General features: G+C 45.3%; 1 protein-coding gene and 2 long non-coding RNA genes across 6 annotated transcripts in view; 1 reads left to right on the top strand and 2 right to left on the bottom strand.

Moving 5' to 3' along the window:
- Positions 1 to 26,583, top strand: part of ARHGAP32 (Rho GTPase activating protein 32) — a 1,621,198-nt gene that overhangs the window by 332,148 nt on the left and 1,262,467 nt on the right. For 2 of the 4 annotated variants that reach the window (XM_069614162.1, XM_069614164.1), the window contains exons 2-3: positions 8,748 to 8,840; positions 21,298 to 21,362. The gene's annotated coding sequence lies outside the window, so the exon portion shown is untranslated. The remainder of the gene's footprint in view (positions 1 to 8,747; positions 8,841 to 21,297; positions 21,363 to 26,583) is intronic. The other 2 variants (XM_069614161.1, XM_069614163.1) reach the window with 1 other exon arrangement.
- On the bottom strand, positions 12,249 to 14,071 carry LOC138487658 (uncharacterized). The gene is made up of 3 exons (XR_011274522.1): positions 13,171 to 14,071; positions 12,967 to 13,077; positions 12,249 to 12,486 (listed from the first exon to the last, which is right to left on the bottom strand). It is a non-coding gene; the product is annotated as an uncharacterized lncRNA (long non-coding RNA).
- On the bottom strand, positions 16,900 to 19,320 carry LOC138487659 (uncharacterized). Its single transcript, XR_011274523.1, has 3 exons — positions 18,235 to 19,320; positions 18,031 to 18,141; positions 16,900 to 17,550 (listed from the first exon to the last, which is right to left on the bottom strand). It is a non-coding gene; the product is annotated as an uncharacterized lncRNA (long non-coding RNA).

Below are 26,583 nucleotides of genomic sequence, written 5' to 3' on the forward strand. Positions count from 1 at the left end.
TGTCTTCACCCTTCTCCTTAGTTTTATGTGCTCTTCAGGTGTGTACGTTCATCAGAAAGCGTTGCTAGGCAACGACCCATTGGATCGAACCCCACTCATTACTGGTTTAACACTGCTTGCTGTTCTGTTGCTGGAAGCCTGACGGTGTACAGTGCCCACTGCCCACCCATCTCACCATATTTGGTGAAGCTCCGGGGTAAAAGGATAGTTATCATGGGGTTATAAGGTTGTCTGGGGTTGTTTGGAGAGGGCGGTATGAGGGTATCGGGCAGCGTGATGGCTCCTCCAGTGAGGTGCCCTTGAACCCCTGTGTAAAAAAGGGTCAGCATGTTCCTTATAGAACAGCAGTGTATGCACCAACGCGATTAGTGTTCATGTACAGCAGCGCCGCCTCCACCGTCCCTGAGCTCTGCAGGTTTACGTTGGTGCAACGTTTTACAGAAGCGCGCCTTTACGCCCTCTGTGTAAGTGTAGTGTCTCCAGAAAAGCATGCAACTCTCTTATTAGAGTACTGGGAGTTTATCCCACACATCGCGAGTAGCGTGTACGCCCAACACTGCACCCATTGCGGGTCGTTTTCCAAACTCCTCAATCATGAAAGGAAAGTGCAAAAAAAAAGTGTAAGATAGTGACACTTTGCTTTTACGAATCGGGGCATTTATTTTGGCGATTTTGAGGCGGAGAAGGGTCACGGGACAGAGTGTAAATTGTGTTTACCTCCCGCCTAGAGATGGCACCATGGTTTTCCACTAGCATGTATGACCGTGTTGGCAGAACACCAATAGATTGCTAGGCGATCCGTCTCATTTCCACCTTAGATCACACTGTAGGTCTGTCCAGACACACAAGCATCCATTTGCAGGCAGCCTTTACAATGGATTCTTAGAGAACCCGCCGGCAAAGTGTCATCTACAGACAGCCTTTACAATGGATTCCTAGAGAACCCGCCAGCAAAGTGTCATCTGCAGGCAGCCTTTACGATGGATTCCTAGAGAACCCACCAGCAAAGTGTCATCTACAGGCAGCCTTTACAATGGATTCCTAGAGAACCCGCCAGCAAAGTGTCACCTGCAGGCAGCCTTTACAATGGATTCTTATGGAACCCGCCAGCAAAGTGTCATCTACAGGCAGCCTTCCTTTACAATGGATTCCTAGAGAACCCACCAGCAAAGTGTCACCTGCAGGCAGCCTTCCTTTACAATGGATTCCTAGAGAACCCGCCAGCAAAGTGTCATCTGCAGGCAGCCTTTCCATTGGATTCCTAGAGAACCCGCCCGCAAAGTGTCATTTGCAGACAGTCTTTACAATGGATTCCTAGAGAACCCGCCAGCAAAGTGTCATCTGCAGGCAGCCTTTACAATGGATTCTTACGGAACCCGCCAGCAAAGTGTCACCTGCAGGCAACCTTTACAATGGATTCCTAGAGAACCCGCCCGCAAAGTGTCATTTGCAGACAGTCTTTACAATGGATTCTTATGGAACCCGCCAGCAAAGTGTCATCTGCAGGCAGCCTTTACAATGGATTCCTAGAGAACCCGCCAGCAAAGTGTCATCTGCAGGCAGCCTTTACAATGGATTCTTATGGAACCCGCCAGCAAAGTGTCATCTGCAGGCAGCCTTTACAATGGATTCTTATGGAACCCGCCAGCAAAGTGTCATCTGCAGGCAGCCTTTACAATGGATTCTTATGGAACCCGCCAGCAAAGTGTCATCTGCAGGCAGCCTTTACAATGGATTCCTAGAGAACACGCCAGCAAAGTGTCATCTGCAGGCAGCCTTTACAATGGATTCCTAGAGAACCCGCCAGCAAAGTGTCATCTACAGGCAGCCTTTGATATGGATTCCTAGAGAACCCGCCAGCAAAGTGTCATCTACAGACAGCCTTTACAATGGATTCCTAGAGAACCCGCCAGCAAAGTGTCATCTGCAGGCAGCCTTTACAATGGATTCTTATGGAACCCGCCAGCAAAGTGTCATCTGCAGGCAGCCTTTACAATGGATTCTTATGGAACCCGCCAGCAAAGTGTCATCTGCAGGCAGCCTTTACAATGGATTCCTAGAGAACCCGCCAGCAAAGTGTCATCTGCAGGCAGCCTTTACAATGGATTCTTATGGAACCCGCCAGCAAAGTGTCATCTGCAGGCAGCCTTTACAATGGATTCTTATGGAACCCGCCAGCAAAGTGTCATTTGCAGACAGTCTTTACAATGGATTCCTAGAGAACCCGCCAGCAAAGTGTCATCTGCAGGCAGCCTTTACAATGGATTCTTACGGAACCCGCCAGCAAAGTGTCACCTGCAGCCAGCCTTTACAATGGATTCCTAGAGAACCCGCCCGCAAAGTGTCATTTGCAGACAGTCTTTACAATGGATTCTTATGGAACCCGCCAGCAAAGTGTCATCTGCAGGCAGCCTTTACAATGGATTCCTAGAGAACCCGCCAGCAAAGTGTCATCTGCAGGCAGCCTTTACAATGGATTCTTACGGAACCCGCCAGCAAAGTGTCACCTGCAGGCAGCCTTTACAATGGATTCCTAGAGAACCCGCCCGCAAAGTGTCATTTGCAGACAGTCTTTACAATGGATTCTTATGGAACCCGCCAGCAAAGTGTCACCTGCAGGCAGCCTTTACAATGGATTCCTAGAGAACCCGCCAGCAAAGTGTCATCTGCAGGCAGCCTTTACAATGGATTCCTAGAGAACACGCCAGCAAAGTGTCACCTGCAGGCAGCCTTTACAATGGATTCCTAGAGAACCCGCCAGCAAAGTGTCACCTGCAGGCAGCCTTTACAATGTATTCCTAGGGAACCCGCCGGCAGCCTTTACAATGTATTCCTAGGGAACCCGCCGGCAGCCTTTACAATGTATTCCTATGGAACCCTCCAGCAAAATGTCACCTGCAGGCAGCCTTTACAATGGATTCCTAGAGAACACGCCAGCAAAGTGTCACCTGCAGGCAGCCTTTACAATGGATTCCTAGAGAACCCGCCAGCAAAGTGTCACCTGCAGGCAGCCTTTACAATGTATTCCTAGGGAACCCTCCAGCAAAGTGTCATTTGCAGGCAGCCTTTACAATGTATTCCTAGGGAACCCGCCGGCAGCCTTTACAATGTATTCCTAGGGAACCCGCCGGCAGCCTTTACAATGTATTCCTAGGGAACCCGCCGGCAGCCTTTACAATGTATTCCTATGGAACCCTCCAGCAAAGTGTCATTTGCAGGCAGCCTTTACAATGTATTCCTAGGGAACCCGCCGGCAGCCTTTACAATGTATTCCTAGGGAACCCGCCGGCAGCCTTTACAATGTATTCCTAGGGAACCCACCGGCAGCCTTTACAATGTATTCCTATGGAACCCTCCAGCAAAGTGTCATTTGCAGGCAGCCTTTACAATGTATTCCTAGGGAACCCGCCGGCAGCCTTTACAATGTATTCCTAGGGAACCTTCCAGCAAAGTGTCATTTGCAGGCAGCGTTTACACTTTTTCCAAAACAGATTGGAAATGTGTTGAGTAAAAGTGAGTTTGCTATTCTTTTACTCTCATTTCTTCACTGTTTTAGAAATGATGCACAAGGTCCCCTCCAATGCAATTTACATGTCTTATATGTCTTATAAAATGACTCCCATTGCTTTTCTTGTGCCTCGGAGGGAGCACACGCTTCTTTATTTCTCCTATATAAGGGAAACACGTTCTGGGCGAGGCACTCTAGAGCGCTTTCTTTGCGTGTAGCATCCACTTGTACTCATTGGGGAAGTGATGCAATTGAGCGAGGGGGGTTAAAAGAATAGGTTAAGGACTGGTCCTACACTTAGGGTTGCCAACAAAGGATGCCATTTTAGACATAAAAACAAGCGTGGCTTGGGTGTTCTAGCAGCACTTTTATTTATTTATTTATTTATTTATCATTTGTAGCGCGCACCAAACCCGTAGGCTTCCAGGCGCTGGTTCCAGTAATCGCGCAACTGTGTAAGGCATTACATTAATATAGACAGTAGGTGCTGGTTACTGGGACTGGGCATTATTTGCAGTGGAATTTTTCCAGCGATGGGGGCGGTGGAGGGGAAATTGTTCTCAAGCCACCCTCCCGATAATGTTCCCATGACATTGGTACTTGTGTATGTTTAAATCACTTTCATGATGCTTTGGACACACGAACCCTCTAATGGTGGTACCTGTAAACGATTATCAGACGTTCATGTGGCTTTGGAAGTAAGTCTCTCGTCCCCTAGTCCTCATGCATAGGTCAGGTCGCAGGCCTGGCTTTGGTACTGTTTGAAGCAGTCAAAACACACTGAGCCAACTTAAGTGAGCAAATTATAGTTTAATTCTTCAAACACCCAGGGACAACGATGTCCGCCCTCTGAATAAAATCGGCGGACTCTGTCCACTTGCATGTTGGCTTGACTCGTGCCCTCTACACACTCCTGTAGTTTTCAGGTTTCTCGTCCTCTCAGGATCACGCTCACTGACACTGCACCTCACCTGACCTCTCACACTCCTGCACCTCTCACCCTTAAACTCATGCTGGCATCTCTCGCCATTAGGCTCTCACACATACATATTACCACATTCACATGTTCTCTGAAGTACCCATCTTTTGGCACAGGGCCTCTGCTGCTGCGCCCACATCCCGGTTCCGGTGCACATGAGCCACGCGCGGCTGGAACCGAGCATGCAGGCTGTATGCTTTTTGGGGCTCTGAAACCAGTGGTGGAAGTGGAAAAAATAAACGAGTGGTACGCTGGCTGCATCCAAAAAGGAGGCAGTGGAATGGTCGAACAGATGGGCATGGGGGTATGTGGCATGGTAGGGAAGGTGCGGACGGAGTGGATTGGGGGAGGGGCAGGGCAGAAAGATCAGGGCTTGACCTTTGGTTTGCAGTTTTTAATGCATATTTTTCCATTGTTGCCAAACGACACATTGGGCCTCATTGCCGGACTCGTAACACAATTTCCGCTGCCTGACATCCTGACATTACAAGTCCCGGCGGCCTGGGATATCGGGCGGCGGAAAGTGTAAGTCCCCCATGCCCATGGAGTCCAACAGGACTCCATGGGAATGGGGACACGGAAAAACCGCCACTGTTGGTAACGTTGCCGGTGCTTCCGTGAAAACTCTGCAGGCTGGTGCCATTATGCCCGGCAGGTCAGACCTCTCAGGCACAACGGCCGTTGCCCGCAGAGTTGTAGTGCGGCGGTCCGAAAAGGGTGCTAGTACGATGCGACCGGCACCCTTATTTCCAGAACACCACACTTGTAATGAGGCCCATTGGTTGGAATAAACGAATGGCGCTATATTTGTCCCTGACAGAAATATAAAACAATATATTTATAGATAGAAATCGTTGATACTACTCTGCATGCAAATTAAACAAGATACTATTTGACACACACCTTTTTTGAACATGTTAATTAGTGTTATCTGTGAATCATTCAAAGTAAAACACACAATTACAAATCTATTTAAACATATTTTGGCAAGAAAATGTGGACTGTATAGGGCTCTATACATTGTTAGTTGGTAAACATGTAATTTTCCTACAAAAATAGTACAGGAAGTGAATCCATCTATGACAGTTGCCAAGTTCATTTTTAATTACTGTATCTTTTCTCTTAATTAATTATTATCTTTGTAAGTAACAGTAATTGAGAAAAACAGAAATGCAGTCCTTTGAGCAAGTCCATATCCCTACCCAAGTACGTTAAACTTAATACACTTCGTAGTATACAGTAAGCATCTGGCTGCAGTCATTTCAATTGAATCCAAACACTGGCAAAGTGAATGGATTTGGCTTTTGTGTAGTCACAGAATAGGCATTTGCCAGGAACTGTCATAATGGGACTACCTGACCATGAGATGCAGCAGCTGGGCCATGGGGTGATTATCTAGGCATACGAGGGTCTGCCACATGCCTATCTCATACCTATACACTAGCCAAAACTATTGACTGTCATGGATTTGTTTAGGCAGGACCTCAGTGCAAGGAACATAAACAAATCAAGGGGTTGAAGGCACACATGTTTAATACATTTTGATTAAACCTGCAGCTGCAATTAAACCATTAACTCTCAGAAATAACACTGACAGGCCAAAGCGTGATGTTACTGATTGATATAGCTAGCTCAAAGACATCCCAGGAGCATGTGTTTTTGGGCAGTGAGGAGCCGGAAGCAGGTGGGAATGACCATGAGGACCAAAATGGCCTTGGCCAGCCAATGGGCTGTAAATACCTACACCAAACCCTCATATTGTATGTTTCTCCTCAAATGTCCCCTCCTTCCTAGCTTTACTCCACTGCAATACTTTCAGCTTATAAGCAACACCTAATAGCCAAAGCTAAAAGAGGACCGAAGTAAAACTACGCGTATCCAGTGAAAATGTCCCTAAAATAAATCAGTTGTGACACAAAGTCGCTGTTAAAAGGCTGTGGTCATACATAAAGTCGCTGAGTCCCATTATGCGGAGGAAGGGTAGCGGGGGTTGCGGCAGTGTCCCCCAGTCCTCCTGAACCTATAAAGGGGTCGGGCTGCGGGGGACAATACAAAATGACGGCATCTTCACCACAGCTTTTTCCCGGTGACTTTTTGTCACGACTGCCTTTTTTTCAGGGGCTTTTTCACATGGAAACAACTACAGTACATGGAATGCTCTGTGGTTAGGTGTCCCTCTGGACATCACCCCACTGCTCCTTGGCTGTTCTGGGGAGTCATTCTCCTCTGGGCCTTGGCTCCCTTGGGAGCTGCTCTTCTGGCCCACCCCTTGTCTGGCCTTTGACTCCTGGTGAGTCGCTGTCAAAAACTAACTGAAGCAAAATACTTATTTTTTCTGTGTGATGTTTCTGGTTGAAGTGCACTTTGAAAGCTTCTGTTTCCCCCCTTGCATGGTTTGTCAATGCAATGAAGTTTGCCATTAATTTGAGAAAGATACGGTAACAATAGCCTCTTCAAAATCCTCTATCTCCCACCCTAACTGAAAATACATAGTGACACACATCCTATGCACCGAAAACACACAGCTTACAAAATGCAGAATACACCAACTGGATGCACGCATATGCACAACATTTCCCTGAACACCACCTACCACAGACACACCAACACAACTCCCCACATTCCTACAGTATCAGCCCTAACACCTTGCCGGGGTGGCAGCTTGGGAGGCGTTGTGGCAGGCTGAGGAAGGAGGGCACAAGTTAAGTAAGGTGGAGGGTCATTCGGGTGACGTGATGACATTCTCAGGCACTGCCCCTTGGCGCAAGAAGCCTGGAGATAGGGGGTCTCGGGTCACGCTGGACGGAACATACATCAAACACCAGGACTAGCAATGACAAATCTCCAGTGTTTAGACATTTTAAATAAAATGGCCATAATATCATACAATTCAGATGGGCAGTCTTGGAGGTAGTACATTCACTATCTAGAGGAGGAGACTTTGCCAAAAAACGAGCTTAGAGAGAACTTCATTGGATCCACAAACTAAACGCTGTTAGCCCCCACGGTCTAAATGAAGATTTTTATTTGGTTCCATTCCTTTAAAAAACTGTATACATCAGATAACAGTTATGTGATTCAACCACTCCTGATTGACAACGATTTATATTCTGTAAATTGTCAATTTAAATATGAAGATTGTGCACTCCCTTGTAGGAGACAGATGAATTGTTTCTGCACTCCCTTGTAGGAGACAGATTAATCTATTATGCAAATTGTCTAACATAAATATGAGGTGAATTACATTCCTCTCTACTGTGCCACTATTTTAGCTTGAATATGTGATTAGTTTATATACAGATCTCAAAAATCTCCAATTGGATGTATGAAAAGATTGTGAACTCATGAATCTGAGACAGCCAATATTGAAAACAGCTAATCATTGTTGTACTTATACCCTTATATGGCATTAGACATTGGAAGGTTGAAACACAGAGGCACCTACTAACAATAAACCTCATACTCAGAAATCAGACATTACATTGTGGGACCAACAGCAATGCATTATATGCCTGCCCAATAGACAGGACTTGTCTAACCTTCTCGTGAAAATTGACCAACATCAACTCCTAATCTAGACAGCATTCTATACTAGATCTAAGCATTACACAGATATCTTTCTGCAATATAAGTAATGAGACCAATGGAAGCATCAAAATGACATAATCACTCCATATATTATCCAGTCTTCCTTTCACCCTCAGACCATCGAAGTAACCTAGGTGAACTTCCTATTTATCTATATTATATGACACTTTGCCGTATCTACGGCGTTTTACCTTTACCTTGATTTTTATTATTGTTTACAATAGTGACGTCATACACGTCTTGTACGTGATGGCGCCACGTATAGTATGTCCGTTCCTTCGCTCTATTGCAAGCATCACACCAAGCCGCTCACACGGCGATGGACACATTTTTTTCATTGTAGACACCAGTGGCGTCACTTACGTTCTTACGTAATGACGTCACAGCCATGACGCATATATTGACCGCCATCTTGGAAGCCTAGATCACAGCGCACAGCTGGATCGGCTCCTTCCACATCGCTGATTCTGTTAGTATCTAGTAAGTATACTTACTGCTTCTCATTACAGTGAGAAATAGGCTGAGAGGTCACCACGAGGCGATTGGATCTCCGCTTCTGACCGGCATTTTAGTACATACTGAGCACCATTGGTGTTCGTTATCCTGTTTATTACCATTTGACTACCCAGATACTTAGAAGCATCTACTAATGCATGGGACCATGTTTTACAGGTTGCCACTGATGAGACGGCATTGTTACAAGCATTAACTTGAAGTCTGACAAAATCCTTCGCTCAAATCCACTGCCATCGTTTACATTTAGCAGTAAGTGCTTCTATTCTATCAATATCATATACTGTATGTACTAGTAGGAAGCCGATCCTTATGACACATGTTGTTTCCTCTAGAGGGGATTCTGAATGCCTCACAATACCAGAATATTTGGAGCAACATTGTCTAGCATTACTCCACCTTATTCGTACACTCTGAAAAATAAGGAGAACACGGTATGCTTTACTTTCTTTTTATAAAAAATGCACACAATTCTATATAGGTTTCTAATATTGAGGAACTTTTTTGAGATATCATAGGCCTGTACCTTCGCGACCAAATCGGGGTTACTTGGTGATTATTAGCCTTTTTAGGGTTTTTGTCTTTTGTGGTTGGTTCTTTGTCGCATGAGTGTAGGTCACTACGGAGACACTGAGTTCCTCTACTCCGTTTGTAAACTGTAGGAAAAGTTGCAACTGTGCCTCACTTATTTGCACCAAGATAAATTACTGGTGCATTTCCTTTTGCTATGAATGACAAATCCAAAAGTTCTGTTGTATTTCTGTTGTATTTGATAAAGTTTTTTATTATGAATTGTCAGCCCCTCTTGAATGACACGTGTTTAGGCGTACAACCTGCGCCTTTTTCAAATCAGGGCTAGTTTCATTAGTCAAGACAATGAAAAAAATATAAAAACACAACATTCAGAAACTTTGGGGGCTGAACATTCAAAATAAAAAACTTTATCAAAAAACTTTATCAAATACAACGGAACTTTTGGATTTGTCATTCATAGCAAAAGGAAATGCACCAGTAATTTATCTTGGCGTAAATAAGTGCATGCACAGTTGCAACTTTTCCTACAGTTCTATATAGGATTATTTTTATGCTCCATTGCAAAAATTGATGATTAATACCACTTTCCGTTTGGTTTTGTGCACCATTTAAATGCTTATTTACAAAATAGATCTAGTTGTTCATAAGAATATCAGATTATGAATCTACAGCATTGACTGTCACTCAGGTTTTTTAAGGATGAATTAGATCCTCCATCGGATCCACATAGGTGAATGTTTGCCTTTGACACTATGATTTGTTTGAAATTCAATTCAGACATATATATTTAAATATCTTTTGTATTTATAGAGTATGTTTGAACTTTGAATGAACTTATACAGCCCCTGATGAAGAGAAATGATCTCACAACGCGTTGGGCATATTCATATGAAAAGTAAATCACCTTTGTGAACAAATTGAAAACCTTCTCTTGAAGTTTTACTTAAGTCATTTGGTTTAAATGCTTTCCTTCCTAAAAAAAAATATGTACTTATATAGAATGTGACTGTACCACTACATCGTCATTGAATTTCCCTTAATAATTATAAACTATTTGAGCTTTTTTAGCCATAGATAGTGTGCAGGGGACGGAAGTTCCCAAACTGGGAACTTACTTTGTTTCTAATGCAATGAAGTTTGCCATTAATTTGAGAAAGATATGGTAACAATAGCCTCTTCAAAATCCTCTACCTCCCACTTTAACTGAAAATACATAGTGGCACACAGCCTATGCACCAAAAACACACAGCTTACAAAATGTAGAATACACCAACCGGATGCACGCATATGCACAATCCTTCCCTAAACACCACCTACCACAGACACACCAACACAACTCCCCACATTCCTACAGTATCAGCCCTAGCACCTTACCGGGGTGGCAGCTTGGGAGGCGTGGTGGCAGGCCGAGGAAGGAGTGGCACAAGTTAAGTAAGGTGGAGGGTCATTCGGGTGGCGTGATGACATTCTCAGGCACTGCCCCTTGGCGCAAGAAGCCTGGACATAGGGGGTCTCAGGCGGCGTAGATGCAGAGGCAGCACTGTTTACGCATTTTCCCTGCACTCCCACCCTGTACATTGGTGGCTGAGAGGGTGTTTGATTCTCAGGAGAGAGCAGCGTTAGGTTGGGGCACATTGCATTGAATTATGGCCTCAACAAACCCACAGACGGCTACACAGACAAGTACCTTAGTGACCTGGAATGCACATTAATTATTGCTCTCTAAAACATACATTGCATAGACCTGCATATTTGGATCTGCACACATCAAAATTGCAACAAAGCCTGAAACACCTAGAAAAAGAGAAAATGGCAGGCGGTGCGCTTTAAAAGATGCAATAAAGTAGCATAAGAGGACATAGCCAAGCGGTTCACTCGTTCTCCTATGGGGTAGTACTCTGCATGGCCAAAGCTACTTTTGAGTGGCAGCAACAGGAGTTAAAATTAATGTTGGCTCTGCCACAGTTAGTGTACCACTGACTGACTGCTAAGACAATATATTTGCCTGACAGATCATCTGGTTTCGGACTGAGGCAGGGCCAGTGCAGCAGCAGTGACATTTGGGGTGACAGTTTTGGGGTCCACTGACACTATGGTCTTCCTACTCATTAAATCTGTCCCGTTGCCAGGGGGTCATTTTTTCAGATAGTGCGATTAAGTTCAAATTATTTGAAATAAGCACTCCAATGAGAGTGTGATTAAATAATTGGCCAGGATCACACACTTAGGCTAAACGGTGAAATAGGGATGTTAACCCACTCTGCAAATGTGACCACATATCTTCCAAGTTTTACTAGGTACAAATATTTAAGGTTTGGATTTCAAGGCCCATCACAATGCTGCCTTATAGTGTTTACTTACAAAATACACAAATTGCACTGTAACGCCACATAACAACATGTACATCCGTATTCTAGCAACATGTTAATCCAAAAGCAGATCACATTCTGAATGGTAAACTATAAGTTCCAGAATGCAAGATAAATCTATTTAACAGCAATGTACTTTCAGCGACTTTAGGAACTCAATCCATTGTGTAATAAACTCAGTTAGGTGTGACGCGTGTTTGTTACAAACCTCCAGCTCGTCGTTATTCATGATGTTGAGAACATTTGATTGGTGAGATAAAGCAACTTTATTTTTCCAAATCACCCAAGTAGACATCATGGCTTTAAACACATCTTTAAAAGGGGGTGGGGGGTTTGTTGCTCACTTTACTACCATAGATGTGTCCAGTAACTGGTGCTTTGCAAGGTCTTTCCGTTGGAAAGGTGCCGCTCTGCATATGCACGGCGCTGCTGCTGAGGCTGCAGAGGCACGGGCGGGCGCTATATGTGTGCCCATCAGAGCTGAGCGAGGCCCGGGCCGGCCCAGGAGCAAACGGGGGCTCCAGCCCACTGCTGGCTTTGGGCTGGTACCCCCGGATGCCACGGGCCCGCTACGGGCCCCACCATGGCCGCCCAGCAGTATCCACATGGTCGGCAAAAAAAAAAGCAGCTCAGCCTAGGGTTTCCAGATCCGAATCTGGTCAAATCCGGCCCAAAAGAGAAAATAGAAGAGGACCCAAAAAGTGGGGCCCTCCCGTCCCCTGCACACTGTTTACTGATGCCACATAGGGCCTTCAAATATATGGATATAGATATATAACAGCAGTTTGTTAGTTGAGCATATAACAATTTATTTGGCAAAGAGGAAAACAAAATTTGCCAAAAGGCACATTCTGTTGTACAAAGTAATTCGTGACGTTTAACATATTAAAACAAATTGCGAAGAAGCAATAAATGATGGAGAGGTGATGCTGTCCAATTGTGGAGTGGCCGACGCGTTTCGAGGGTAACCTCTTCTTCATAAGGGCCCAATTGAACTGTTGACAACATTTCAAGGAGACAAAAAGTAAAATCTTTTATTTTATTTCCATAACAGTCAAGGACTGACTGACAAGCTGTACATAACTCGGGATGCTAGCGAGATGGTGAAGAGCAGAATACTGGAGATCTAGTATGGTGAAAAGAGTGAACTAACAGATCAAAGAGAAACACTCTATACTAATAGCTAAACACATAACAAAGGAGATGTATTGTGTGAGATCCACCTACATGGTGGGATCTAGAAAATGGCGTGATGAAGAGTCAGACAGATCGAGATAAGCCAAAAGCGGTAGTGGGTTCTAAATAACAAGGACCACCCTTGAATAGTGAAAAAGCTGAGTCAATATGGGGAGCGTGTTTAAGAAAAAACCATACCCCTCCTGTGGACGGAGAAAGAATAACTCCAAAAGAGCGCTACTGAATAAAATAAATAATACTTAAAATAAACCGGAATTGGTTTTGAAGAATGCACTCACTCGAGTTGCGGGACGAGTAGCCAAGGCAACAGGGGCATCCGTGTGGTCAACAAGTATTCGAAACAATTATACGATGCAGGGCATCTGCAAAGAGACACGTACTGCTGGCACCTAAGTGGGGACATATACATTTCTATTATACTGGAGAGAAATGAACCTGGGGTCTCCCAACCGGGCAAAGGGACCCAAGTAGCGGTAGCTTACCTGTACAGTGCGGGGAACACTGTTAGTGGAAACTGAAACCGGCAGGCAGTGGCTCCGCGCGGTCGTAACCTAGGGAACGAGCTGTGCTGGGGACACGCCGTCAGACGTAGAAAGGAAACTAAATGATAAACATAGAAAAGGGCATAGAAGCCGGTGAGTGAGGAATATGGAGGCCATCATGCAATGGCGCATAGTGCAAGCGTACTCATAGGGACTGACCAGAGATCAGGATAAATAAGAAAAGTAGAGTTAATATGTTCCATAATGAAACATAAGAATTCTGGTGTTCACCATCGCAACGCATTTTATAATTTTGGTTCTAATGGAACAGAAATTTGTGAATAGTACAATAATCGTTACAGTCATGATAGATAACACAAATGGTACATGCAGTTTACTCTTAATAGTCCAAAACAAATCATGTAGAGTCATGAGGCTACTCATTATATAGTGAGACAAGTATAATTCAATGGCAAGGGGATAAAAGATTGCGATGTAGCCTATTACTCATACAAGGTTCGAACGAATGGAGAGATGGTTCAATTGGTCATTCGTGAACAGGTGCAAACATTTAAGTGAATATAGGCAAGTCAAACATAGGAAAATACAGTTCCCTTGAAGAAAACATCAAAGTCACAACACTTGTAATGACAAAGAAAAAAAATTTTTTTTAAGGTCCGGGATACTGACACTTGTGTATAGTAGTTGGCGATGTAACATGTGAGTTTCACAATTCACTATAGAAAGCAACTCAAAGAGAATTCATCATTCAGACCCTTAGGTTGCAAAGTGTCAAGTGTGTGGATCCAGTACTTCTCTCGCTGTGACAACAGGGATTGGTAATTGCCACCTCTGTGTGGACGTTTGACAATTTCTATGACTTGAAATTTAATTTGTGCAATCGTATGTTGGAAATCGATGAAGTGCCTTGCCACTGGGGATCTGAGATTCTTACATCTGATGGTGGATTTGTGTTCTGACCATCTTTCTTTGACGGGTCTTGTGGTTTGTCCTATGTATAATTTACCACAGGGACATTTCAATGAGTAGATGACACCTGCGGAGAGGCAGGTGGAAAAGTCTCTGATCTTGAATTTCTTCCCAGTTTGTGGGTGAGATATCGTTTCACCTTTTATAACATTGTTACAGTTCGTACAGTTCAAGCAGGGAAAGGTACCCTTCTTTATGGTACTCAGTACAAGTTGTTTGTCTTTAGGAGGTCTTTCCGCTCTCACTAGTTTATCTTTGAGATTATGTCCACGTTTAAAGGCCATCATTGGTGCTTTGGGAAATAATTTCAGGAGAGAGGGATCATTGTGTAGTATGGTCCAATTTTTACGCAGAGTTTTGCTGATTTGGAAACTCTGTCGTGAGTACTTTGAAATGTAGAGTAGCGGTGTGGACTTGTCCTTGACTTTAGGGATGCGTAGTTGTTCCTTCGTGAAGGTCTCTGATCTGTTGCGGGCTTCTCCTGTGATAGTATCTGGATACCCCCTAGATCCAAATCGTTCAACTAGAAATGAACATTCTGAGTCAAGGCCTGCTGGGTCTGAGATAATTCTCTTCAATCTTAACATTTGACTGAATGGTAGGCTTTTGAGCATGGGTTTAGGATGGAAACTGCTGAAATGTAAAAGATTATTCACGTCTGTTGGTTTATGGTACACCGTGGTGTCGATGTGACCCTCTTTGATCTGTAAGCTCACATCCAAAAAATGTAATGAAGGGTCCCCTACTTCCATTGTGAATTTGATTGTGTTGTTCACTGAATTCAGATGTTCCAAAAAAAGATCCAATTCATCTCGTGTACCACACCAGATACCGAAGATATCATCTATATAACGTTTCCAGGTCAAGATTTTAAATGACCAAAATGGGTGATCCAACACGTTTTCTTTTTCAAATTTATACATGTAGGTGTTAGCATAAACCGGAGCCATGGCCGACCCCATTGAAGTACCTGATGATTGTACATAGTATTGGCCCTGAAATCTAAAGTAACTGTTGTGAAGAATTATTTCCAGTAATTCCACAATAAATTCTTTGTTCCCTCTTATATGTTCATGATTCAACAGGAGCCAGAGTACAGCATCAACCCCTTCGATGTGGGGAATAGAGGTGTAAAGGCTGCATACATCCATACTAAAGAGAATGCAGCTAGTGTCCAGGGCTATGATTTCTTGTAGACAGTTGAGGAAGTCTGTAGTGTCCTTCAGGTAGGTTGGTATTTCCTGGATTAGAGGTTGAAGTAAACGATCCACATAGATGGCCAATGGGTCAAATATGCTATCAGTTCCCGCAACTATTGGTCTGAGTGGCGGATTAATGTTGTCTTTATGAACCTTTGGTAAGCCATAGAACACAGGCGTGATTGGATATTTGTTTATAAGGAACTGACTTGTTTTTGAATCAATCCAGTTGTTTTCCAAAGCATTGTCAATAGCTTTCTGGATGATGGCTTTGATTCTAAGTAGTGGATCATTATCAAGTTTTGTGTAAGTAACGGTGTCGTTAAGTAGTTCCAGACATCTCCGTGTGTAGTAGGATGAATCCATGATCACGATTGCCCCACCCTTATCCGCAGGTTTGATAGTTAAATCTTCATCTTTAGCCAGCTGTTCAACATGTTCAAGTTGGCTATTCTTAATATTAACTGGTTTAGTGCTATGGTAATTAATTCTTTTGAGGTCATTAATGACACTCTTCTCGAAGAGATCCAAGATCGAATTTTGAATCTGAGGGTCGAAAGTACTCTTGGGGCGCATCTGTAGGATGTCATCCTCTAGGGCCTGTGATTCTGTATCCAAATCGGATTCGAAAAACATCTTCAATCTTAATTTCCTCAACAATCTGTGAAGACAGATTTTTTCTTCAAATAGTGATGTGTTGCAAGTAGGAACAAAGGAAAGACCACGGTTTAAGATATCAAGTTGGCCACTCGTCAGGTTTTTGCTTGATAGGTTGATGACTAGATTTTCACTTATTTGTATCTTCCTTTTTGTGTTTTTCTTGCCTCGTCGTGTTTTTCTTTTTCTTTTTGTCTGTCTCTCAGGCCTAAAAAAACACCTGTGGTACTAGCAACTGTCCCAGATTGAGATGGTGTAAGGTGGGGAATTGTGGTCCCAGGTGTTGGTACTTGCTGTGGAATTTGTTCTTGTGACTGGTCTTTCGGTATTGGTTCTCCCACACTGCTACTACTACTATCACTCCCTGAGTTGGAGTTGTTAAGATTATTAGCTCGACTTCTGCTGGCGTTTCTGTGATGGTAAAACTCCTGCCAGGTATACACGATATCGTTCAAATAATCGAACGTATCGCGTTTAAACTTACGAAGTTTCCTTTGTTCTATGTCTGCTTTGTAATTGCTCAATTTGGAATTGATATCTTCCAAAAGTTGTGTCAGATCCTCTTTTGACTTGAATTCTGAAAGCTGTATTGTCAGTGCTTCTATGTCTTTGTCGATGGATGTCAATGACTTGGAAAGTTCCTCAATCGTAAGTAAGATCAAGTCAAGTGAACACTTGTTCAGAATTTGATCCCATTTAGCAACAAATGCTTTGCTCTCGCTGCAGAGTGTAGGTCTCAAATATACCCTCAATCCTCTAGGGATTCTCTGTGATTTGTAATATTCCACTAGGGTACTGGCATGTAATTTCTGCGATATCTCGCGTCTAATGAGTTTTTCTAATTGAAAGATTATTTTGTCTGGGCTGACTATACTCTGTAAAGATTGGTCTGTATCCTTGATGAGAGCTAATATGCGTTTAGCTTCTTCCGCATCAAATGCAAGTGTAGTTGCGTGTTTATCTGTGATCTCGTTGATGCGAGAAAATGACATATTTATAATGAACAAGGTTTATATCAGGGTGCTACCCACTTGGTACGTGCCACACTGGAAGACCAGTACATATGGAGAAAACAAAAATGCTGACAGTGGTGCACACCTGGTAACAATTGATATAGAAATTCAAATCATCATTATATGTACAGAAGAGCTGGTTTAAGAATTTAAAGGTGCGGGGGAGGAAAAAAGGCCTTGGCACAAAGCCTAAATCAGAAAAGAGAAAATAGAAGAGGACCCAAAAAGTGGGGCCCTCCCGTCCCCTGCACACTGTTTACTGATGCCACATAGGGCCTTCAAATATATGGATATAGATATATAACAGCAGTTTGTTAGTTGAGCATATAACAATTTATTTGGCAAAGAGGAAAACAAAATTTGCCAAAAGGCACATTCTGTTGTACAAAGTAATTCGTGACGTTTAACATATTAAAACAAATTGCGAAGAAGCAATAAATGATGGAGAGGTGATGCTGTCCAATTGTGGAGTGGCCGACGCGTTTCGAGGGTAACCTCTTCTTCATAAGGGCCCAATTGAACTGTTGACAACATTTCAAGGAGACAAAAAGTAAAATCTTTTATTTTATTTCCATAACAGTCAAGGACTGACTGACAAGCTGTACATAACTCGGGATGCTAGCGAGATGGTGAAGAGCAGAATACTGGAGATCTAGTATGGTGAAAAGAGTGAACTAACAGATCAAAGAGAAACACTCTATACTAATAGCTAAACACATAACAAAGGAGATGTATTGTGTGAGATCCACCTACATGGTGGGATCTAGAAAATGGCGTGATGAAGAGTCAGACAGATCGAGATAAGCCAAAAGCGGTAGTGGGTTCTAAATAACAAGGACCACCCTTGAATAGTGAAAAAGCTGAGTCAATATGGGGAGCGTGTTTAAGAAAAAACCATACCCCTCCTGTGGACGGAGAAAGAATAACTCCAAAAGAGCGCTACTGAATAAAATAAATAATACTTAAAATAAACCGGAATTGGTTTTGAAGAATGCACTCACTCGAGTTGCGGGACGAGTAGCCAAGGCAACAGGGGCATCCGTGTGGTCAACAAGTATTCGAAACAATTATACGATGCAGGGCATCTGCAAAGAGACACGTACTGCTGGCACCTAAGTGGGGACATATACATTTCTATTATACTGGAGAGAAATGAACCTGGGGTCTCCCAACCGGGCAAAGGGACCCAAGTAGCGGTAGCTTACCTGTACAGTGCGGGGAACACTGTTAGTGGAAACTGAAACCGGCAGGCAGTGGCTCCGCGCGGTCGTAACCTAGGGAACGAGCTGTGCTGGGGACACGCCGTCAGACGTAGAAAGGAAACTAAATGATAAACATAGAAAAGGGCATAGAAGCCGGTGAGTGAGGAATATGGAGGCCATCATGCAATGGCGCATAGTGCAAGCGTACTCATAGGGACTGACCAGAGATCAGGATAAATAAGAAAAGTAGAGTTAATATGTTCCATAATGAAACATAAGAATTCTGGTGTTCACCATCGCAACGCATTTTATAATTTTGGTTCTAATGGAACAGAAATTTGTGAATAGTACAATAATCGTTACAGTCATGATAGATAACACAAATGGTACATGCAGTTTACTCTTAATAGTCCAAAACAAATCATGTAGAGTCATGAGGCTACTCATTATATAGTGAGACAAGTATAATTCAATGGCAAGGGGATAAAAGATTGCGATGTAGCCTATTACTCATACAAGGTTCGAACGAATGGAGAGATGGTTCAATTGGTCATTCGTGAACAGGTGCAAACATTTAAGTGAATATAGGCAAGTCAAACATAGGAAAATACAGTTCCCTTGAAGAAAACATCAAAGTCACAACACTTGTAATGACAAAGAAAAAAAATTTTTTTTAAGGTCCGGGATACTGACACTTGTGTATAGTAGTTGGCGATGTAACATGTGAGTTTCACAATTCACTATAGAAAGCAACTCAAAGAGAATTCATCATTCAGACCCTTAGGTTGCAAAGTGTCAAGTGTGTGGATCCAGTACTTCTCTCGCTGTGACAACAGGGATTGGTAATTGCCACCTCTGTGTGGACGTTTGACAATTTCTATGACTTGAAATTTAATTTGTGCAATCGTATGTTGGAATTCGATGAAGTGCCTTGCCACTGGGGATCTGAGATTCTTACATCTGATGGTGGATTTGTGTTCTGACCATCTTTCTTTGACGGGTCTTGTGGTTTGTCCTATGTATAATTTACCACAGGGACATTTCAATGAGTAGATGACACCTGCGGAGAGGCAGGTGGAAAAGTCTCTGATCTTGAATTTCTTCCCAGTTTGTGGGTGAGATATCGTTTCACCTTTTATAACATTGTTACAGTTCGTACAGTTCAAGCAGGGAAAGGTACCCTTCTTTATGGTACTCAGTACAAGTTGTTTGTCTTTAGGAGGTCTTTCCGCTCTCACTAGTTTATCTTTGAGATTATGTCCACGTTTAAAGGCCATCATTGGTGCTTTGGGAAATAATTTCAGGAGAGAGGGATCATTGTGTAGTATGGTCCAATTTTTACGCAGAGTTTTGCTGATTTGGAAACTCTGTCGTGAGTACTTTGAAATGTAGAGTAGCGGTGTGGACTTGTCCTTGACTTTAGGGATGCGTAGTTGTTCCTTCGTGAAGGTCTCTGATCTGTTGCGGGCTTCTCCTGTGATAGTATCTGGATACCCCCTAGATCCAAATCGTTCAACTAGAAATGAACATTCTGAGTCAAGGCCTGCTGGGTCTGAGATAATTCTCTTCAATCTTAACATTTGACTGAATGGTAGGCTTTTGAGCATGGGTTTAGGATGGAAACTGCTGAAATGTAAAAGATTATTCACGTCTGTTGGTTTATGGTACACCGTGGTGTCGATGTGACCCTCTTTGATCTGTAAGCTCACATCCAAAAAATGTAATGAAGGGTCCCCTACTTCCATTGTGAATTTGATTGTGTTGTTCACTGAATTCAGATGTTCCAAAAAAAGATCCAATTCATCTCGTGTACCACACCAGATACCGAAGATATCATCTATATAACGTTTCCAGGTCAAGATTTTAAATGACCAAAATGGGTGATCCAACACGTTTTCTTTTTCAAATTTATACATGTAGGTGTTAGCATAAACCGGAGCCATGGCCGACCCCATTGAAGTACCTGATGATTGTACATAGTATTGGCCCTGAAATCTAAAGTAACTGTTGTGAAGAATTATTTCCAGTAATTCCACAATAAATTCTTTGTTCCCTCTTATATGTTCATGATTCAACAGGAGCCAGAGTACAGCATCAACCCCTTCGATGTGGGGAATAGAGGTGTAAAGGCTGCATACATCCATACTAAAGAGAATGCAGCTAGTGTCCAGGGCTATGATTTCTTGTAGACAGTTGAGGAAGTCTGTAGTGTCCTTCAGGTAGGTTGGTATTTCCTGGATTAGAGGTTGAAGTAAACGATCCACATAGATGGCCAATGGGTCAAATATGCTATCAGTTCCCGCAACTATTGGTCTGACTTGTCAGTCAGTCCTTGACTGTTATGGAAATAAAATAAAAGATTTTACTTTTTGTCTCCTTGAAATGTTGTCAACAGTTCAATTGGGCCCTTATGAAGAAGAGGTTACCCTCGAAACGCGTCGGCCACTCCACAATTGGACAGCATCACCTCTCCATCATTTATTGCTTCTTCGCAATTTGTTTTAATATGTTAAACGTCACGAATTACTTTGTACAACAGAATGTGCCTTTTGGCAAATTTTGTTTTCCTCTTTGCCAAATAAATTGTTATATGCTCAACTAACAAACTGCTGTTATATATCTATATCCATATATTTGAAGGCCCTATGTGGCATCAGTAAACAGTGTGCAGGGGACGGGAGGGCCCCACTTTTTGGGTCCTCTTCTATTTTCTCTTTTCTGATTTAGGCTTTGTGCCAAGGCCTTTTTTCCTCCCCCGCACCTTTAAATTCTTAAACCAGCTCTTCTGTACATATAATGATGATTTGAATTTCTATATCAATTGTTACCAGGTGTGCACCACTGTCAGCATTTTTGTCAAATCCGGCCCAAATCCAGCTATGTGACTATGGTAAGAGAGTTCTTATAAGTGATTGAAATCCCCAGTCCCACCTCGAAGTTATGGCAACCAAGCAGACATTGGGACGAAGTGGGCTAAAGACACGGTGACCCCATTTTAGGAACTGTTTAATTGAGGGCCTGGATTGCATAGGCGATTCTAAGCATGATGTTTCCTCTTTCTTTCAGCCTTCAGCCTACGCAAGCGGAATGAGGAGCCGGTGTTGACAGCCCAGGCCTCCCCTCCCTGTCTGGTAAGTGCTTCAGCTTCCTCTCTAATTTACAGCCGCCGGATGCATTAATAAAGCACCGCACGTTTATTTATGCCGCTTTCAAGAGCGAGCAGCAGAGCGCAGTGACATATTTGCACAATCGCGAGGAGTATGCAAACCCAACGGGCAAGCCAAGCCCGGGAAGAAGACGGGTGTATGTATGTTTGTGCGTGTACCCATCTGCATCTCAATGTATGCGCCCTCGCTCTGTCTGCTCATCTCAAGCCATGCCTTATTCATGTACATCAATGCGTGTATACATAGAACGCTTCATTTCTTTGGACTAAAAGCCGGGAGTGCCCCCTCTCAGCGCGCCGAGAGGCCCGGCGCCGACCAGTCTCCAGTTTTTGCCATTGTGCGTTTGCAATCCCATCTCCTACGTGGACAAAAGGCAGGGACATAATTTCACCAAAATGCCAGGACGGTAGCGGAAGTGACGTCATAGGACCCTTGACCTCTGACATCACAGGAAGTGATGTCATTTGACCACACACCCTAGTGACATCACAGGATACTTTTTTGCCCAGGTGTAGCGAGGGAGACACCTAGCAACCCTCAAATGACGTCCCGCAGGATGACCCAGAATGTATACAAAACATCTCGCTGTTCTCGGAAGCACGTTGGTCCTTGAAAGAAAATGGGTAGATTCCAATGTTGCAAAAATCCCCCATATTTACAGAATTCCCCAGCACGTTTGCGCACAGAAGAAATCCCATGTTTTGCTCTTTTGCCATTCGGAAACCCCCAGTGTGATCAGGGTTGGACTGGGGCATAAGATTGTCTCGGGCACCAGTGGAAAAGTGACCCACAGTTGCAAATGGCTATTCAGTCATTTTGTGACACTGCTTGAATAGTCCCCCAGGGGGAGTTTCTTTGATAAAGTCTGTTGTAAATTGTGCATTTTAAAGAATATTTATTTATCAACCCTGGTCCTAACTATTAGCCGCACAGTGAATTGAACTCATCAGACGGGGCCAAAGTGGTCAAAAAAGTTGCCCACTTTGACCCACGAAACTGGCCCACACCAGCATTTGCTGTTTTTGGTTTGGCCATGGGCCTATTGCCCTATAGGCCAGTCCGCGCCTGAGTGTGATGATGTCTGAAGAGAGTGGCTTTGCGAGCTCATGATCATTCCTGCCACTTAATGCAAGCACTTCATTACAGGAGCCCATGGAGCTCTGTCTCGCTTGGACTACAGCTCCCATCAGGCTTAGCCAGCATAGTCAATGGCGAGTGATCAGGGGAGTCCTAGTCCAACACATCGGACTACAGCTCCCATCAGGCTTAGCCAGCATAGTCAATGGCGAGTGATCAGGGGAGTCCTAGTCCAACACATCGGACTACAGCTCCCATCAGGCTTAGCCAGCATAGTCAATGGTGAGTGATCAGGGGAGTCCTAGTCCAACACATCGGACTACAGCTCCCATCAGGCTTAGCCAGCATAGTCAATGGCGAGTGATCAGGGGAGTCCTAGTCCAACACATCGGACTACAGCTCCCATCAGGCTTAGCCAGCATAGTCAATGGCGAGTGATCAGGGGAGTCCTAGTCCAACACATCGGACTACAGCTCCCATCAGGCTTAGCCAGCATAGTCAATGGCGAGTGATCAGGGGAGTCCTAGTCCAACACATCGGACTACAGCTCCCATCAGGCTTAGCCAGCATAGTCAATGGCGAGTGATCAGGGGAGTCCTAGTCCAACACATCGGACTACAGCTCCCATCAGGCTTAGCCAGCATAGTCAATGGCGAGTGATCAGGGGAGTCCTAGTCCAACACATCGGACTACAGCTCCCATCAGGCTTAGCCAGCATAGTCAATGGCGAGTGATCAGGGGAGTCCTAGTCCAACACATCGGACTACAGCTCCCGTCAGGCTTAGCCAGCATAGTCAATGGCGAGTGATCAGGGGAGTCCTAGTCCAACACATCGGACTACAGCTCCCGTCAGGCTTAGCCAGCATAGTCAATGGCGAGTGATCAGGGGAGTCCTAGTCCAACACATCGGACTACAGCTCCCATCAGGCTTAGCCAGCATAGTCAATGGCGAGTGATCAGGGGAGTCCTAGTCCAACACATCGGACTACAGCTCCCATCAGGCTTAGCCAGCATAGTCAATGGCGAGTGATCAGGGGAGTCCTAGTCCAACACATCGGACTACAGCTCCCATCAGGCTTAGCCAGCATAGTCAATGGCGAGTGATCAGGGGAGTCCTAGTCCAACACATCGGACTACAGCTCCCATCAGGCTTAGCCAGCATAGTCAATGGCGAGTGATCAGGGGAGTCCTAGTCCAACACATCGGACTACAGCTCCCATCAGGCTTAGCCAGCATAGTCAATGGCGAGTGATCAGGGGAGTCCTAGTCCAACACATCGGACTACAGCTCCCATCAGGCTTAGCCAGCATAGTCAATGGCGAGTGATCAGGGGAGTCCTAGTCCAACACATCGGACTACAGCTCCCATCAGGCTTAGCCAGCATAGTCAATGGCGAGTGATCAGGGGAGTCCTAGTCCAACACATCGGACTACAGCTCCCATCAGGCTTAGCCAGCATAGTCAATGGCGAGTGATCATGGGAGTCCTAGTCCAACACATAGGACTACAGCTCCCATCAGGCTTAGCCAGCATAGTCAATGGCGAGTGATCAGGGGAGTCCTAGTCCAACACATCGGACTACAGCTCCCATCAGGCTTAGCCAGCATAGTCAATGGCGAGTGATCAGGGGAGTCCTAGTCCAACACATAGGACTACAGCTCCCATCAGGCTTAGCCAGCATAGTCAATGGCGAGTGATCAGGGGAGTCCTAGTCCAACACATCGGACTACAGCTCCCATCAGGCTTAGCCAGCATAGTCACTGGCGAGTGATCAGGGGAGTCCTAGTCCAACACATCTGGAGAGCCACAGGTTGCAGACCCCTGCTGCGGTCTTGGGAGGCGTTCTGTGTGATCTTTGCCGTATGACTCTCTCATTTCTGGAGAGATTTGCATGTTGTTCCTGTGCCCTTTTCTACTTGAAGCAGACATGTGCACCTAGTGCTGATTGTAGCGCTTCTGGTGCACTGCTCCATGGCATTAGGCACTACGCGCACGTGCTGACGCTATCCTTAAGAACGGGCTCATAATCATGAATGTGGGTATTAGCATGCACGTGATCCCTATCGAATGTTGAGTTGTTAGTGTTGTATGTGTGTGTTGAGTGGCATCATTCTGCGGCAGCAGCTGGTAATGGGGATTAATACCTGGTCAGTCGGGTCCTGGGGGCTCTTGGAGCAGAAGCACGGGTCCTATCAGGTAGGGACGGGGAGGTGAAGCACCCTGGTTGAGGAGGGCACCCTAGAAGAGACGGCGGAATAGAAGCGATGAGGGTGAGAACACTGGCCGCCATAAAGGTAGCAGCGGACTGACAGGGGCCAAAAGAGTGCCTTGAAGTCATTTTCAAAGTGGCCGCTATATTACACATTTTCCGCAAGTCCAACCCTTTACCTGTGAGAAAAGTTGGAAATACAATACATTACCATAGAAAAGTGGCCCAGGGTGCAGAGGCCTACTGGGAAATCTCCAGAGTTCCTTACAGGCCAGCCCCTCCTCCCCCCGCCCAGGGTGCAGAGGCCTACTAGGAAATCTCCAGAGTTCCTTACAGGCCCGCACCCCCCTGTCCAGGGTGCAGAGGCCTACTGGCAAATCTCCAGAGTTCCTTACAGGCCAGCCCCCTCCTGCCCTGGGTGCAGAGGCTTACCGGGAAATCTCCAGAGTTCCTTACAGGCCCGCACCTCCTCCCCCTGCCCAGGGTGCAGAGGCCTACTGGCAAATCTCCAGAGTTCCTTACAGGCCAGCCCCCTCCTGCCCAGGGTGCAGAGTCCTACCGGGAAATCTCCAGAGTTCCTTACAGGCCAGCCCCCCCTGCCCAGGGTGCAGAGGCTTACCGGGAAATCTCCAGAGTTCCTTACAGGCCAGCCCCCTCCTGCCCTGGGTGCAGAGGCTTACCGGGAAATCTCCAGAGTTCCTTACAGGCCCGCACCTCCTCCCCCTGCCCAGGGTGCAGAGGCCTACTGGCAAATCTCCAGAGTTCCTTACAGGCCAGCCCCCTCCTGCCCAGGGTGCAGAGTCCTACCGGGAAATCTCCAGAGTTCCTTACAGGCCAGCCCCCCCTGCCCAGGGTGCAGAGGCTTACCGGGAAATCTCCAGAGTTCCTTACAGGCCAGCCCCCCCTGCCCTGGGTGCAGAGGCTTACCAGGAAATCTCCAGAGTTCCTTACAGGCCAGCCCCCCCTCCCCCCTGCCCAGAGTGCAGAGTCCTACCGGGAAATCTCCAGAGTTCCTTACAGGCCAGCCCCCCCGCCCAGGGTGCAGAGGCCTACTGGGAAAACTCCAGAGTTCCTTACAGGCCAGCCCCCCTACCCAGGGTGCAGAGGCCTACTGGGAAATCTTCAGAGTTCCTTACAGGCCAGCCCCCCCTGATCAGGGTGCAGAGGCCTACTGGGAAATCTCCAGAGTTCCTTACAGGCCAGCCCCCCCGATCAGGGTGCAGAGGCCTACTGGGAAATCTCCAGAGTTCCTATAGGCCAGTCCACCCCTGCCCAGGGTGCAGAGGCCTACCGGGAAATCTCCAGAGTTCCTATAGGCCAATTCAACCCCCCCCCTGATCAGGGTGCAGAGGCCTACTGGGAAATCGCCAGAGTTCCTATAGGCTAGTCCAACCCCCCCTCCCCGCACAGGGTTCAGAGGCCTACTGGGAAATCTCCAGAGTGCCCTACAGGCCACTCCCCTCCTGCCCAGGGTGCGATCTCCAGAGTTCCCTATAGGCCACCCCATCCCACCTGCCCAGGGTGCAGAGGCCTAGTGGGAAATCTCCAGAGTGCCCTACATGCCACTCCACCCTTGCACACAGCCCCACTGGCAGGCTCACAGAAGAGGCACAATACTGCATCAGTGTGATGGCACTATTTACAGCAAGGCCTATTTTGACCTTCACCAAAAAGGTGGCTGTAAGAATGTTAACATGGCATAAACCCCCCTTTTTACTGTACAGAAGGCACGCACAGGTGCTTCCCTTCAATGCAGTAAGCCGAGTATTTTTTGGAGCCTAGCAAGTACTTAGAGGTGCCCTTCAGGCTTGCCTCTGCCCATTGCTATTTAACCATTTCGTGAAGGACGTGCTTGCGGACATCATAGATGTATTTTAGTTACCTGCCTGGGGGACATTCC

Source organism: Ambystoma mexicanum, chromosome 9, assembly GCF_040938575.1.
Source record: "Ambystoma mexicanum isolate Mex_15411 chromosome 9, UKY_AmexF1_1, whole genome shotgun sequence".
Taxonomy (NCBI): Eukaryota; Metazoa; Chordata; class Amphibia; order Caudata; family Ambystomatidae; genus Ambystoma; species Ambystoma mexicanum.